We start from the raw sequence: 17,702 nt of genomic DNA, 5'->3' as shown, positions 1-17,702 counted from the left end.
AAGCGAAAGGAAAGTCCAATGATGCAAAGAAAAAGTTTGCATAGGAACCTGGAATGTAAGAACCATGAACCTTGGTAAGTTGGATGTGGTAAAAAATGAGATGGCAAGAATAAATATTGACATCCTAGGCATCAGTGAACTAAAATGGACGGGAATGGGCGAATTCAGTTCGGATGACCATCATATCTACTATTGTGGGCAAGAATCCCATAAAAGAAATGGAGTGGCCCTCATAGTCAACAAAAGAGTGGCGAAAGCTGTACTGGGATGCAATCTCAAAAATGATAGAATGATCTCGATACGAATCCAAGGCAGACCTTTTAACATCACAGCAATCCAAGTTTATGCACCAATTACAAGTGCTGAAGAAACTGAAATTGACCAATTCTATGAAGACTTACAACACCTTCTAGAAATGACACCAAAGAAGGATGTTCTTCTCAATATAGGGGATTGGAATGCTAAAGTAGGGAATCAAGAGATAAAAGGAACAACTGGCAAGTTTGGCCTTGGAGTTCAAAATGAAGCAGGGCAAAGGCTAATAGAGTTCTGCCAAAAGAACAAGCTGGTCATCACAAACACTCTTTTCCAACAACACAAGAGACGACTTTACACATGGACATCACCAGATGGGCAGCATCGAAATCAGATTGATTATATTCTCTGCAGCCAAAGATGGAGAAGCTCTATACAGTCAGCAAAAACAAGACCTGGAGCTGACTGTGGCTTAGATCAGCAGCTTCTTATAGCAAAATTCAAGCTTAAACTGAAGAAAGTAGGAAAAACCACTGGGCCGGTAACATACAATCTGAATCAAATCCCTTATGAATACACAGTGGAAGTGAGGAACAGGTTTAAGGATATAGATTTGGTGGACAGAGTGCCTGAAGAACTATGGATGGAGGCTCGTAACATTATACAGGAGGCAGCAACGAAAACCATCCCAATGAAAAGGAAATGCAAGAAAGCAAAGTGGCTGTCCTTACAAATTGCGGGGGAGAGAAGGCAAGCAAAATGCGAGGGAGATAGTCAAAGATACATGAAATTGAATGCAGATTTCCAAATAGCAAGGAGAGACAAGAAGGCCTTCTTAAATGAGCAATGCAACGAAATAGAGGAAAACAATAGAATGGGAAAAACCAGAGATCTGTTCAAGAAAATTGGAGATATGAAAGGAACATTTCGTACAAAGATTACCATAATAAAGGACAAAAGTGGTAAGGCCCTAACAGAAGCAGAAGACATCAAGACGAGGTGGCAAGAATATGTTAGGATATTTCCGTTCCACCTTAAAAGGGAGCAGTCTTGTGAGTCACAGAGTCTGCGTATTTCCTGTTCACAGGATGTTTCTGTTTTGATAGAGCTGTTGTCTCCCTCTCTATATGCCTCAACACGCAAGCAGGCAGTCATGTTTTTTCCTTTGTTCTGACCAACGCTGAATAAAGTTATAAATAATGCTCTCCTGCGTGCACTTTCGATGTGCGAATTTCTGCTGATAGAGCATGCATCAGCTCTGGAATGTAGCAAGCTATTTTCTTGAGCTCGTGTCGCTAATTGCTGATACTGTATCTACGGGAGGTCGATGGATCGTCTGGAGGCGACGTGGGGCCATGATGGGCTTCATCTCCCTGGCAGTATCCCAACAGAATACACAGAGGAATTATACCAGAAAGAAATGGATGTCTCGTTCACCCCAGGTAGTGTGGTTGCTGACCTTCAGCCAGACATCCTGGAGAGTGAAGTCAAATGGGCTTTAGAAAGCACTGTTAATAACAAGGCCAGTGGAAGTGATGATATTCCAGCTGAACTATTTAAGATTTTAAAAGATGATGCTGTTAAGGTGCTACACTCAATATGCCAGCAAATTTGGAAAACCCAGCAATGGCCAGAGGATTGGAGAAGATCAGTGTACATCCCAATCCCAAGGAAGGGCAGTGCCTGTCATGGTATTGACGGAGAACGAAGGGGAGGAGGAGAGACGAGTAGACGAAGGGGGGCAGGAAGAGCCAGTGCAGGAAAGGGGGGAAAGCCAGGAGGAGGAAAGGCTCTCAGATGCTGGAGCAGAGCCTCAACCCCGCACAGGAAGTTCTGGCACGGATAGCGATGCAGTGCCAGTTCCATCTGCTCAGGAACGGAGAGGGTTAAAGCGGAGGGGACAGAGACATCAATTGAGAATGCCTCGCCTCTTCTGCTGGAAAAGGGGCGGACGTAAATCACTCCGGGAATCTGACTCACAGGATTCGGACGTGTAATTATGTGTGCTGCTTGTACATATGTAAAATAAAGGCTGTACGTATCTATGTATCTCTGAGTGAGCAGAAGCATTTCTTGCGAAGAGTATTCCCAAGCCATCACAGTGCCCAAAAATGCTCCAACTACCGCACAATTGCGCTCATTTCACACGCTAACAAGGTTATGCATTTTGAAGGGGCAGAGGAACCAGACACCAAATTGCAAACATGCGCTGGATTATGGAGAAAGCTAGAGAGTTCCAGAAAGACATCTACTTCTGCTTCATTGACTATGCAAAAGCCTTTGACTGTGTTGACCACAGCAAACTATGGCAAGTTCTTAAAGAAATGGGAGTGCCTGATCACCTCATCTGTCTCCTGAGAAATCTCTATGTGGGACAAGAAGCTACAGTTAGAACTGGATATGGAACAACTGATTGGTTCAAAATTGGGAAAGGAGTACGACAAGGCTGTATATTGTCTCCCTGCTTATTTAACTTACATGCAGATTACATAATGTGAAAGGCCTGGCTTGATGAATCCCAAACTGGAATTAAGATTGGCGAAAGAAATATCAACAACCTCAGATATGAGGATGACACAACCTTGATGGCAGAAAGTGAGGAGGAATTAAAGAACCTTTTAATGAGGGTGAAAGAGGAGAGCGCAAAATATGGTCTGAAGCTCAACATCAAAAAAACGAAGAACATGGTGACTGGTCCCATCACCTCCTGGCAAATAGAAGGGGAAGAAATGGAGGCAGTGAGAGATTTTACTTTCTTGGGCTCCATGATCACTGCAGATGGTGACAGTAGTCACAAAATTAAAAGACTCCTGCTTCTTGGGAGAAAAGCAATGACAAACCTAGACAGCATCCTAAAAAGCAGAGACATAACCTTGCCAACAAAGGTCCGTATAGTTAAAGCTATGGTTTTCCCAGTAATGATGTATGGAAGTGAGAGCTGGACCATAAAGAAGGCTGATCGCCGAAGAATTGATACTTTTGAATTATGGTGCTGGAGGAGACTCTTGAAGAGTCCCATGGACTCCAAGAAGATCAAACCTATCCATTCTGAAGGAAATCAGCCCTGAGTACTCACTGGAAGGACAGATTGTGAAGCTGAGGCTCCAATACTTTGGCCACCTCATGAGCAGAGAAGACTCCCTGGAAAAGACCCTGATGTTGGGAAGGGGACGACAGAGGACGAGATGGTTGGATAGTGTTCTCGAAGCTACCAGCATGAGTTTGACCAAACTGCGGGAGACAGTGGAAGACAGAAGTGCCTGGCGTGCTCTGGTCCATAGGGTCACGAAGAGTAGGACACGGCTAAACGACTAAACAACAACAAGAAGAGCCTGATGGATCAGGCAAAGGTCCACCTAGTCCAGCTTCCCAGATGCCTGTGGGAAACCGGCAAGCAGGATTGGAGCAGAAGAGCCCTCTGCCCTCCTGTGCTTTTCAAGCTATCCATGTTGCTGGCCATCACTGTCTCCTGTAGGATGGATTCCATAGATGAACTATGCTTCTGTTTATTCATCTTTTGCAGCCCTTAAAGGCTGGAAAATGTATTATGGCCGAAGCTTTTGTGGGCTGCAGTCGGGCAAAGTGGATTCTTGACCAGGAAAGCTGGTACCATTATAAACTTGTGAGTCTCTTTGTTGACTTTGTGTACTTATTTTGAAATTTGTACGATTGTTGTACCACAGTATCTCCATGTAAGCTTAGGAACGAACAAGATTACACGGTGCTATAAATAATTATCCCACTCACTCTGTAAGACTGGCAAGTTTACAGTAGGGATGAGAAACTATTTTTATATGCAATAACAGCAGCGAGAATTCTGATGGCCCAAAAGTGGAAACAAGAAGAAATGCCTACGATAGTAGAATGGAGAGTGAAATTAATGGAATACGCAGAAATGGACAGATTAACAGAGAGGATTCGGAACCGGCGAGACCAAAGATTCACTGAGGACTGGAATAAATTCATAGAGTATATTAAAAACTTTTGTGATAACGATATAACGTTTGTAAGTTTTCAGGAAGCTCTGTAAGAAGGGGTGGTAGAAATATTGTTTAAATAATAAGGTAAGACAATATATATATAATGCAATATTAAATTAAGAAATGTGCAGATAAGTGGTAAATACGGAAAATTATCAGACATGTTGATGGAAGTCTAAAAGAAAATTAGATATGTGATGCGAAATTGATGTTTTACTGTGCATTTATTTTTATTGGAAAATTAATAAAAATTATATTTAAAAAAAAACTGGCAAGTTTACACAATTTGCTTCTTCTTATTCTTTGGCATTCACTTATAGCCTAGTAAATAATACTGACCACTGTTGGTCTTCATATACCCACTCCTATGGTGTAGAGCCTCCAGCCACAGGAACTGTGTATCATGATAACGGGTCCTTTGTCCCTTAAGCCCACCAAACTGGGGAGGTGCATGCATTTATTGTATTTTGATGCTGGTGGAATGTATCATTCTCACCCTGTCTATAACAAATAAAGTAATAGAAACAATTTAAATATATGAATTATAAATAATTATGGGAAGCATTTCCATTCCCCTTCACCCATTTTACAGGACTGGTGTGCAACATCATTATCATCAATTAATCCTGCCGTGGAAATAACATTTAAGATTTAAAAGCCCGGAGGAAGAAAATCTGACCCCACTACTTTAGGAAAAGTATTCAAGAAACAAAAGAGCTGCTTCGGAGAAGGCCTCACACGTTCCTTCTTCCTGTTAGGAACTTCCTTCCATTTGTCTCCTCTCCATCTTTTCCTCTTTCTCCCTCCACCATCCATCTATCCCTGTCCCCATCTCCTCTCCCCTGGAACTCACCAGATTTCTCCAAGGGTCCTGGGAGGGAATGCTCAGAGGTTGTGGGGAGGGATGCGGGAGACAGCCTGACCAGGTCACCCGTCCATCTTCCTCCTTCCATCCTGGCCAGGGTTGCAGGTTCAGTCTCAGCTAGGTTTGCAGGTTCAGCTTCCTGAGGAGCGCAGAAGCCAGAGCCATTTGCAGCTTCCTGGGAGGGAGGGAAGAAGAAGCCAAGGGAGTCTGAGAGCCCCTGCAGGGATTCTCCTGCCCAAGACATTCTGCTGCCCCTGGAGAAGCCCCAATTGGGCACCCCCTTCCCAAGAGCCCCCTCCCATTTTCCAACACCTTTGGCAATTTCTTTGACCTGCCTCTCTCACCTCCCTTCCTAAGGCTGGCATGGTATGCACATTAGAAGCTTGAGATTAGGTCCCTTGGAACTTAAGAGTTAATCTGCAAAGGACTGCTCTGAATACATGGGTGGCCCTTGCATGGAGAAGAAGGAAGCCCCTTGCTTGCATCAGGACTCCCTGGGAGAGGCGGTGGATCCGCCCACTTGTCTCTCTCCCCTCGCTGCTTCCTCCTCTGCCCTCCTGCCCTGCAAACACCCTTTGCTCTTGTTCCTCAGGGGAGAGAGGCAGAAAGAGCCTTCAGACCCATCCCTTTCCTCCTCTGCAGCCCAATGAGAGGGGAAGGAGCTGCAGTGCCTGGTTCACTGCAGATACACACATGGTAAACACTAGGATTGTGAATGAACACGTCCTCTGCCTTCCATGCGGTGGGAGTGGGGGGGTTAAAAGTGGTGAGGAGACCCCCTCCCCTCCAGTCCTTTTGGGATACAGGAGTTTTGGTCAGGAGTAAACAACTTATGTTGCAAGTTCACAGGAGAAGCACTTTGGAGCACTGCTTGCTCTTACTATGTGTTTGGACCTAGAGGACAACATACACGTTTACACCACGTGATATCTTAAAGAGAGCACTTCTTTAAAACCTATTTTTACTGTTATTCTTTACATATCTATACTGCCCTTCCTCCAAAGATCATAGGGCAGCATACAATAGAAAAACACAGAGACGCACAGCAGAGTAAGAAATAAAAACGACAACCCTCCCCCCCCCCAATGCTGTTGTGAAGTCCATAGATTGTTTAATGAGCCAAACGCCTGGGAGAAGAGAAAGGCTTTCGCCTGGTACCTAAGGAAGGAAGGAAGGAAGGAAGGAAGCCGGACACTGAGGCCCTCCTGCGAGGAGCCTTCTGCTGGGGTATATATTAAAAATAATACTATTATTAAGGCGATCCTGGCCAGCAATGCCCACCCCTCTCCCCTTTCCCACCTCCTTCCCTGAAACTCCCTTTGTACCAGATCCCTGCAGGAGGAAGCTTCTCCCCCCTCCCCTTCAAGGCCCCCTTTAAGAAAACAGCTCCCTTCCCTCCCTTCTCTTCTCCCCGCCCGGATCTTGTGCAGCGCCGCCTCTCCCCGTCCCGGGGCTTCTCATCCTGGACCCCCTCGCAAAGCCCCTTCCCTCCTTCCCCGCCATTGGCTTTGCACTCACCCGACATCCTGGGCAGGGGGGGCGGGAATGGGAGCCCCCGCGTGGGAGGCAGGGCGTGAGGGCGCTTAATTCGGAGGCTTGATTTGGAAGAAGCCCCGCCTCCGCACGATGCAGCCCCCCTTCCCTCCCTCCTTTGCAAGCCCCAATTTTATCTCTGCTGGTGAAGCCGGAAGTGGAGGCAACTCAGAGGAGGAAGGAGAAGATTCTCTCCACGTTCAGCCTCTTGTCTGTTATTTGATAATTGGGGGAAGGAAAACCTCGTAGCACCCAACCTATGGGGAGACGAGGGAGGGAACGTGTGCATAGGGAATATAAGCTCATTCTTTGCCCCAGCTGGACTGTGCCTGCTTTGGCTCTCAGCTCTTGCAAGAATATATTGTCACTGCTTCACCAGTTTTGTTCAGATTTCATTTTGAGGAGCAAGTTCAAGGGTCTTGTTATAGGAAAATCCTTGGGTTCACCTGGATTACCAAACAAAGACGCCAGCCAGGAATATAGGAGCAAAGCAGCAGCCAGGAGACCTGATCTTTATTTTTAAAAAAACTGTTGCAACAGGACTTCCACCCACCACCAGGAAGGAAGCCCAGAACAAAGGATGGCTCCCACTTTGATCAGTTTTACAGAGATACCCACAACACCCGTAAAATTACATCATGGATACATTACAAATACATAACAAATTGGGATGGTCTGGCGACAGAAACCTGAGCATCAGGGCTTCCCCCCCCCCTCCACTGACCTCCGCAATACACTCATCAAGTGATGCAAAAGAGATATTTACATGTCCCTGTTTCCCAGCCCAGTTAATCACACCCTTTTGTCTTGATCTGGGTTTGCTATTGTTTCTGGAATGGCTACCTGTCCCGCACTCAGGTATCAGGATGCCAGAGATTATATCACTCAGGCAGAGGGGCTGCTGAGTACATGGGCTCACACTTTAGAGATTATGTCTGCCCTCACTCATGTCCCAAGCTCCTCCCTTGGCAGCCATTTCCTTTCTGAACAGAACGTTGGAATGGTGTAAATCCAACACTCGAGTGATTCTATATGAATTTCTGAAGATTTCCCAGGGAGCCAGTGCATAGATACATTTATCAGGGAATTGTTATGTGCAGCAAAGTCCCTTTGAATAGGTAGGAAAAACTGTAATGAAGTGTTTTGTGGGGACATTTGCAGAAGTGATTGTGTTGATTTTGGTTGTCGGTCGGTGTGTGTGTGTGTGTGTGATGTCTGCTGAAGGGGCAACACTCTCTCTCTGGCTTATTACACATTCATTACACACAGTGTCTTTTGCAGTGGCCTGTATTCTCCTCACAGACACAGAGACACAGGAACATTGAACAGGGACTTGCAGAAGCAGCAGCAGCTGCCAGACAGACTAATTGCCAAAGAATTCCTCACATGCAACCCCTCCCATGAATCTTTTTGGGGGAACCATGTACTTTCAATACGTGCTGAATGTACACTACGGATGTGAAATAAAATATTCTTTGTGGGAAGTACTGAGAAAAAGTGGAGGGCAATTTTAATTTGTAAGGACAGGGGGGGGGAGTTCTTTGCTTTGTTTTCTGTCGTTGAAGAGGATCCAAAAAGCAGCAGTCTGATTGGTCCTAGAACAATAGGATTCAGAATGCAGCAGTCCGATTGGTCCTAGAACAATGCAGCAGTATGATTGGTCCACAGGAGCCACCCAGTCCAGCTCCAGGTGGAAATGTATCCGCAACCTGATTGGCCTACAGGAGAATCCCAGAATTAGCCAATTATGTGTGGCCCATTGTGTAAATAATGGACAGTGGTACCCCGCTAGACGAATGCCCCGCTAAACGAAAAACGCGCAAGATGAAAGGGCTTTCTGATATTTTTTCCGCTTTGCACGACGAATTTTTCTATGGGGCTGTCTCGCAAAACGAAAATTTTTTCGTGGTCTCCCGGTTTTTTTGCCTTTTCTGAAAGGCGCTAAGCCGCTTATCTGCAAATTGCCGCTTATCCGCTAATCCGTTAAAAGCCGCTAATCTGTCAATTACCGCTTATCAGCTGATCCGCTGATAGCGGTGCTCCGCAAGACGAAAATCTCTGCCAGACGAAGGCACCCGCAGAAAGGATTAATTTCGTCTTGCGGGGCACCACTGTATATAAAGCAGATATTTTGGGGGAACCTTAATTCCTCACTACTATGAGCTGAATAAAGAGCATGAAATCCACACTCGACTCCGAGTATATTTCATGGATGTTTGAGTACTCGCGGAAAAAAGCCCCACTTTTTTTTTGAACACCATATTTGCACAGGGGGTGGAAGACCATTGGCTCTGTATGCAGCTGTTATAATAAAAATACTGTTCCCTTTCCCTTATGGGGCATCTAAAAGCCCATATAGAGTCCTTAACTAGGTTCTCTATCAGCAGTAGAAAATAACAGAGGCTGTTATAAAATATAAAAGAAATGTTCATAAATGTACCAGGCAAACACATACATAAATATATATAACAGACATTTAATTCCAGCAAGCTGGTCTCTGACCCTAATAATAAATTCTTCTTCTTCTTCTTCACAACAGAGGCCAACCAGAGACTATTGAGAAGCAAAGCAGCTAGTAAGCATGATCTTTATTAAACTTTATTAAACAGGGTCCCCCACTCCCCACATGCAGGTAGGGAGGAGAGGAACCTAGAACAATGGTGTGCAAGCTGTTATATATGTCGGGATCTCAGCTCCGCCAAGCTGATAAAGCTCATCTTCCTCCGAGCCTTCAGAATCGCCCTCCAGACGAATAATTAATGACCTGATCCTTTGATAAGGCCTCAGGCACGTTCTCCCATTCAGCAGAGAATCCAGCACAGGGATGTGATGAGATTTATGTCTACGTTGCAAAGCTTTATTTTCTAAGCTACGCAGACAGCAAAATACACTTCCTCTCTCTCTGAGAGCAGAGAGCAATTGAAACAATAAAGGAACAAAGGAACAGGAAACCAGTAAACATCACATCCGGCTCCCAGCTCCCGTGAGACTTCCAACAGCCTGGAAGGTCTCTGGAATGTAAACAGAGTCCTGTGACTCAAAACAGCTGCACAGTGGCACAAACAGAAACTAACAATATAGACATTTGAAAATTACCTCCTCTGTATCTCAAGACCACCCCCCAAACATAATACAAACATCACAGAAGGGGCGGTCTACAGCAGAAAACCTGTCTGCCAGGATACCTGATAATGGTCACTGATTGCTTTTACCTGGGCATCCTGGCCATCCAGGTCATAGGCTCACCCTTTTCATACACAGATATGCTCTTAAGACAGGATTTGTGAGCAAAGAGACAATGGGGAGGCTTTTCCATTTCCTTCCTCATTGCAGAGAAACATTTGAAGTCAATTTGCAAGAGACAAAATGGTTTCAGGATTGCTCACCTGTACTATTTCAGACACTTTGTTTATGTACTTATGTATATGTTTGCCTTGTAAATTTATGAATATATATATATATATATATATATATATATATATATATATATATGACCTTAGAATTCCTCTAACACAACCATGTACACAAGAACTCTATAGCAATGATGCCACAAGCACATGGGGTCTCCCAGGGATCTTCCCCAGTGGGAGTCAATTCCTCTGTAAAAAGATGGAATCTGACACCAAGATCAGGCAAAACCACAAGTTGTTTTCAAAACACCGCTGCACAGCCAACACCCCAGCTCTTGCAGTAAATGGAGACTCTATATATGATACGCTATTCTGAAGGAAATCAGCCCTGGGGGATCACTGGAAGGACAGATCATGAAGCTGAGGCTCCAATACTTTAGCCACCTCATGAGAAGAGAAGAGTCCCTGGAAAAAACCCTGATGTTGGGAAAGATGGAGGGCCCAAGGAGAAGGGGACAACAGAGGACGAGATGGTTGGACAGTGTTCTCAAAGATACCAGCATGAGTTTGATCAAGCTGCGGGAGGCAGTGGAAGACAGGAGTGCCTGGCGTGCTCTGGTCCATGGGGTCACTAAGAGTCGGACATGACTAAACGTCTAAACAACAATGTATGTAGTTTAAATTCTCTTAATGCTTGTTTTTTGAGAAGGGGCTCTTAGTGTCACAAAGTAATGCCTTTAAACGCAGCTCCATAAAACTGATTGTGCCTGAACAAAGCCCCTTTTTGTTTGTGGATTTTGATACAGATGAGGAAAGGTTAAGAAGAATCCCACCCCCACCCCCAGGTCACCCTTAGGTGTGCTCAGCCTTCACCTGCTTCATGATTCCACCTTGCATGAGAAGGTAGGATGGAGCTGCAGGAAACAGGAAGTGGTCCTTCCACTGGCCAGGACATCTCACCATCACAGACAGATCCAGTCTCCTACTGTGGAGTCAAGAGTGGCTGAGGGATGGCAGAGAGAGGAGGGGAAGGGGCCAGGGACAGAAGGCATGGCAGGGCTCCAGATGCTCCTTGGACACCTCCCTTGACACCAAGGGAGAGCTCCTCTTCTGGGGCTGAAAGCATTAGCATGATTTGATTCTGTCAGGATTGCATGGAAGCATAGAAGGAAAGGTAAAAAACACCTATGCGGTTTATTAAGTTAATTTAAGTATCTGTGGCTTTTCCCCTGTGTGAGTTTGTTGGTGTATTCTAAGGTCTCCACGTTGCCTGAAGCTCTTTCCACATTCAATACATTTAAATGGTTTCTCCCCTGTATGAATTCGTTGGTGTCTTCTAAGTGTTTGACTTTCATTGAAGCTCTTTTCACATTCAATGCATTTAAATGGTTTCTCCCCCGTGTGAGTTCGTTGATGTCTTCTAAGGTTTTCACTTCTACTGAAGCTATTTCCACATTCAATACATTTAAATGGTTTCTCCCCCGTGTGAGTTCGTTGGTGTATTCTAAGTTTCCCACTTTCACTGAAGCTCCTTCCACATTCAATACATTTAAATGGTTTCTCTCCCGTGTGAGTTCGTTGGTGTATTCTAAGTTTCCCACTTTCACTGAAGCTCCTTCCACATTCAATACATTCAAATGGTTTCTCTCCCGTGTGAGTTCGATGATGTATTCTAAGTGCTTCATTCTTACTGAAGCTTTTTCCACATCCAATACATTCAAATGGTTTCTCTCCCGTGTGAGTTCGATGATGTATTCTAAGTGCTTCATTCTTACTGAAGCTTTTTCCACATTCAATACATTCAAATGGTTTCTCCCCTGTATGACTTCGCTGATGACTTTTAAGTGTCCCACTTTGACTGAAGTTCTTTCCACAATCCACACATTCAAATGGTTTCTCCCCTGTGTGAATTCGTTGATGTATTCTAAGAGGTCCACTTTCACTGAAGCTCCTTCCACATTCAATACATTTAAATGGTTTCTCTCCCGTGTGAGTTCGTTGATGTATTCTAAGTGCTCCATTCTTACTGAAGCTCTTTCCACATTCAATACATTTAAATGGTTTCTCCCCCGTGTGAATTCGCCAATGTACTGTAAGGTTATCCTTCCGGTTGAAATTCTTCCCACACTCCATACATTCAAATAGTTTCTCTCCTTTGTGAGTTTGTTGATGTCTCCTCAGACTTCCACTGTGATAAAAACACATCCCACATTCCATACATTTAAGCTGTTTCTTTGTTCTTCCCAATGAATTCACAGGTGGCTCCACAGAATTCTTACTTTCATCTTCCTCAATTGTTTGTGAGTCTGGGATGAAAGAGAATCCTGTTAGACTTTCAAGAAAGACAAAAAAGGAACTAAACACCTGCCAATCCTAATCTGCACCTTCTCTCATTTTAACCCCGTCTCCATTCTCCATTGTCCTCTCTGTGTTCCAAATTTTTAGGAATGAATATGTGATAATGGCAAGAGCAACACATGATCACTACATTCACACTTAATAAAGCAGCATTATTTTATAATACAGATCTATGGTTGAACTGGCTTATTAGACACATCTCTATTTTTGTTTTTCAAGTGAGGAAATGATCTCAGGCTCAAGTAACAGTGTCTGCTTTGTGAAATAAGTAAAACTTAAGTGCTACATGTAACTGTAAAAATATTGCAATATATATGAACCTAAGAAGAGCCTCCCCTTCATGGATCACTACCTTGCCGTGGCGAAGGGGCTTCAATAACTCAGAGAAGCTATGAGCTATGCCGTGCAGGGTCACCCTAGATGGACAGGTCATAGTGGAGAGTTTTGACCTGGAGCAGGAACCAGCAAACCACTCCAGTATCCCTGTCAAGAAAACTCCATGGACAAAGACAACAGGCATACAAAAGTTATGACACTGGAAGATGAGCCCCTCAGGTTGGAAGGCATCCAACATGCTACTGAGGAAAAGCGGAGGACAAGTACAAGTAGATTCAGAGCTGATGAAGCGGCTGGGCCAAAGCCGAAAGGTCGCTCAGTTGTGGATATGCCTGGAAGCGAAAGGAAAGTCCAATGATGCAAAGAAAAAGTTTGCATAGGAACCTGGAATGTAAGAACCATGAACCTTGGTAAGTTGGATGTGGTAAAAAATGAGATGGCAAGAATAAATATTGACATCCTAGGCATCAGTGAACTAAAATGGACGGGAATGGGCGAATTCAGTTCGGATGACCATCATATCTACTATTGTGGGCAAGAATCCCATAAAAGAAATGGAGTGGCCCTCATAGTCAACAAAAGAGTGGCGAAAGCTGTACTGGGATGCAATCTCAAAAATGATAGAATGATCTCGATACGAATCCAAGGCAGACCTTTTAACATCACAGCAATCCAAGTTTATGCACCAATTACAGGTGCTGAAGAAACTGAAATTGACCAATTCTATGAAGACTTACAACACCTTCTAGAAATGACACCAAAGAAGGATGTTCTTCTCAATATAGGGGATTGGAATGCTAAAGTAGGGAATCAAGAGATAAAAGGAACAACTGGCAAGTTTGGCCTTGGAGTTCAAAATGAAGCAGGGCAAAGGCTAATAGAGTTCTGCCAAAAGAACAAGCTGGTCATCACAAACACTCTTTTCCAACAACACAAGAGATGACTCTACACATGGACATCACCAGATGGGCAGCATTGAAATCAGATTGATTATATTCTCTGCAGCCAAAGATGGGGAAGCTCTATATAGTCAGCAAAAACAAGACCTGGAGCTGACTGTGGCTCAGATCATCAGCTTCCTATAGCAAAATTCATGCTTAAATTGAAGAAAGTAGGAAAAACCACTGGGCCGGTAACATACAATCTGAATCAAATCCCTTATGAATACACAGTGGAAGTGAGGAACAGGTTTAAGGTTTTAGATTTGGTGGACAGAGTGCCTGAAGAACTATGGATGGAGGCTCGTAACATTATACAGGAGGCAGCAACGAAAACCATCCCAATGAAAAGGAAATGCAAGAAAGCAAAGTGGCTGTCCAACGAGGCCTTACAAATAGCGGGGGAGAGAAGGCAAGCAAAATGTGAGGGAGATAGTCAAAGATACAGGAAATTGAATGCAGATTTCCAAAGAATAGCAAGGAGAGACAAGAAGGCCTTCTTAAATGAGCAATGCAAAGAAATAGAGGAAAACAATAGAATGGGAAAAACCGGAGATCTGTTTAAGAAAATTGGAGATATGAAAGGAACATTTCGTACAAAGATTACCATAATAAAGGACAAAAGTGGTAAGGCCCTAACAGAAGCAGAAGACATCAAGAAGAGGTGGCAAGAATATGTTAGGATATTTCCGTTCCACCTTAAAAGGGAGCAGGCTTTGTGAGTCACAGAGTCTGCGTATTTCCTGTTCACAGGATGTTTCTGTTTTGATAGAGCTTTTGTCTCCCTCTCTATATGCCTCAACACGCAAGCAGGCAGTCATGTTTTTTCCTTTGTTCTGACCAATGCTGAATAAAGTTATAAATAATGCTCTCCTGCGTGCACTTTCGCTGTGCGAATTTCTGCTGATAGTGCGTGCATCAGCTCTGGAATGTGGCAAGCTATTTTCTGGAGCTCGTGTCGTGAATTGCTGACATGCCTCGCCTCTTCTGCTGGAAAAGGGGCGGACGTAAATCACTCCGGGAATCTGACGCACAGGATTCGGACGTGTAATTATGTGTGCTGCTTGTACATATGTAAAATAAAGGCTGTACGTATCTATGTATCTCTGAGTGAGCAGAAGCATTTCTTGCGAAGAGTATTCCCAAGCCATCACAGCATTCCCGGAGTCACCGTTCTCTTCGCAAGAAGGAAGAAGCAGAGCCATGCAGAAACCATCAAAAGAGAGAAAAGGTACGCCGTAGCCGCCCAAGGGAGCGGTGGTGGGTACCGGAGCAGGGCTATCGGTGGAGACAGTCTGGCAGCAAAATGTTTTACTACAATTGCAGGTTGCGCAACTTGCTAGTAAACTGGACTTACAAATGCAATTGTTGGAGGCTGAGAAAGCAAACAAGGGTAGCAAAATTGTGCCCTTACACCTCAATAAGTTTGATGGGGACAGTCAGAGATACTCCAGCTTCCGCACAGAGGTGCTATACACGTTGGAGCTGAGGAAAAATGACTTTAAATCAGACCAAGAGAAAGTTGCATTTGTGATCGCACATCTCGAGAAAAGTGCGAAAGATTGGGTGATTCCTTTGATGGCTGGGAATCACGCTGCCCTGAGGAGCGTGAAGGACTTTATAGATATGATGGACGCTGTGTTCCTGAGTACCTTGCATACTAAGATCACGTCACAACAGCTCCTGAGCTTGAAGCAGGGGAGCAGGCCAGTAAGAGTTTACTCGGCTCAGTTTGCTACGTTAATACATCAGCTGCAGTGGGCTATGGACTCTCCTCCGGTAGAAGCGATCTTTGGGGGGGGGGTTTGAATGCAGAGGTGCAGGATCAGCTTGCCAGGATGCCAGAACCCTCTAACTTTGATGAACTAGTGAGAATCTGCCTCCAGATTGGTTTAAGGGAGGAGGCAGGAAGAAAGGCTGCAGCCGGGAGAAATTGGCGTGAAAGCCGCATTCCAGAGATTCCAGAGCGCAAAATTGGCGGCGGGCCCAGAAAGAATGGGGAGGAGCCGATTTGAACTGGGAACTGTGCGCGCCAAAACCACTTCGACCGTTAGCGCAACGGCAAAGGAGGAGAGGAGGGACTGGAAGGAGACTAGGAAGTGTTTCCTATGCAGCCAGCCTGGAGATATTGCCAAAAACTGTCCAAAACGTCGCGCCTGGGAGTCCTTGTCAGGCGCAGAAGTGAAGGAGGGTAACGGAATACAGGAGCAGGACCAGGGAAACGAGACAGCCTGACTGGAAGTGGAGACCCCCAGCCGGGAAAGGAAGAACTAAGAGGTCTCTGAGCCGGTGCTCCAGTCCCTGGAATCACTTTGGAAGTGAAACTACAACTCCCAAATGGGCGCCATCTGACTGTTCACGCATTAATTGACTCTGGGGCATCTGCCGATTTTTTTGACATTGATTTGGCTCTGGAGGAGAGACTGGCATTAATTCCTTTAGATTTTCCCTTACAGGTCCAAACGATCGACGGAAGGCCCCTGGTGGTGGGAGATGTCGCGTACCAGACCCGGCCTATGAGAATGGACGTGGACCGCCATACTGAGACACTGTCTTTCCATGTGACTAAGCTGAGTGGCCACCCCGTGGTATTGGGCTTGAGTTGGTTGGCCAAGCATGATCCTGCCGTAGCTTGGCACCAAAGATTGCTCACGTTTGCTTCGGCCCACTGTCTTCAGAATTGTTTGGGAAGAAAAAGGGAGGATCCGATCGGAGTCCGGGGAGCTAAGGTGGGAGAGGAAGGGGTTCACATGGGGGAAGTGAACATACCTCATTACTATGCTGCCTACAAGGACGTGTTTAGTGAGGAGGCGGCAGACAAGCTGCCCCCCCACAGAGAGTATGATTGCAAGATAGACTTGGTGCCAGGAGCCTGTTAGGATATTTCCGTTCCACCTTAAAAGGGAGCAGGATGTTTGTGTCACAGCCTGCGTTATGTTGTGTCGTTGCTTTCGTTCCTTCTTCTTGCCTGAGCAGCCGGAGCAGGCGGTCATGGTTTCTTTGTTCTGACCAACGCTGAATAAACTGTAAATATGCTCTCCTGCTGTGCATCTTTCGCTGTGTGAATTCTGCTGATAGAGTGTGCACCAGCCTAAGAATGTGGCAATGTTTTCTTGAGGCTTCGTGTCGCTATTTGCTGATACTGCGTGACTACATGAGATCGATGGAACGTCCGGCAGCCAGCTTGGGGGCTCAGATGGCCTTTGTCTCCCTGGCAGTATCCCAACAACAGGTTTCGGGCCCAGATTCACGGCACTTACAGGAGAGTAAGACTGCGTCAGACTGCTGAAAGATATGTGTTGGAAAAGCGAAAGCAGAGGCTTTTCTGAATGCCGCGGCAAAAGTCTTTGAAGTCCGGCAAGACTAATTGGCCTGGGAGCCGAGCCAGAGGCATCGTGATTAATGGGCTGCCGAGATAAGACGTCTTTGAAGGCATAAAGGCTCACGTAAAAAGCTGGAATGGAGTTGTTCCAAGCTTCTGAGGCCACTGAGTGCCCGAAGTTAAATCGGCACAATTATCAGACCTGGGCAAAATGGTGTGAGAGTTTGCTGCGTCAGTTTGGAGTCTGGCATACTGTGTCTGAAGCCACTCCAGTTCCTTGGACAGAGAAATGGAGTGCCCAGAATTCGAGGGCCATAGACGTAATAGTCTTGTCCGTCTCTCTGGAGGAATTAAACACGCTAGCTCGAAATACGACTGCACGTGACATATGGAATGCTTTGAAAGCTGCCCATCTGCCAATCATCCCAGCCCAGAGTTTGAATGCATCGGAGGTCCTGGCTGTTTCCCAGAATGCGAGTGAATGCAGGGATGCTGAGGGCACCGGTTGCAAGCTGCAGGGGGAGCAGACTGTCATCCCAGGCAGCATTCCAGCCTCCAGGGGGAGCCAAGGAGTCGGCAGCTGAGAGCTCTGTTTCTGGTGAGAACCAAGGTCAAAGCCTTTGCAGAGGCCGGAAGGCCAGATGTAAACAGAGCAAGATGCTTGCAGCTGGCCAGAAGCAGAGGGAGGGTGAAGAAACCACGCCAGTGGAAAACAAGGCTTTGTTTGCTGGCACAGCTTCACCAAAGGCTAAAGGCAAGTCTGAT

At 45.5% G+C, this 17,702-nt stretch overlaps 1 protein-coding gene across 1 annotated transcript in view; it reads right to left on the bottom strand.

Moving 5' to 3' along the window:
* LOC128408780 (zinc finger protein 236-like) overlaps positions 1-17,702 on the bottom strand; it is a 117,788-nt gene that overhangs the window by 62,576 nt on the left and 37,510 nt on the right. The window lies entirely within an intron of this gene.

The sequence above is a fragment of the Podarcis raffonei genome, chromosome 2, assembly GCF_027172205.1.
Source record: "Podarcis raffonei isolate rPodRaf1 chromosome 2, rPodRaf1.pri, whole genome shotgun sequence".
NCBI lineage: Eukaryota > Metazoa > Chordata > Lepidosauria > Squamata > Lacertidae > Podarcis > Podarcis raffonei.
Note: the sequence above shows the minus strand (reverse complement) of the source record. Positions and strands in the feature narration are given on the sequence as shown.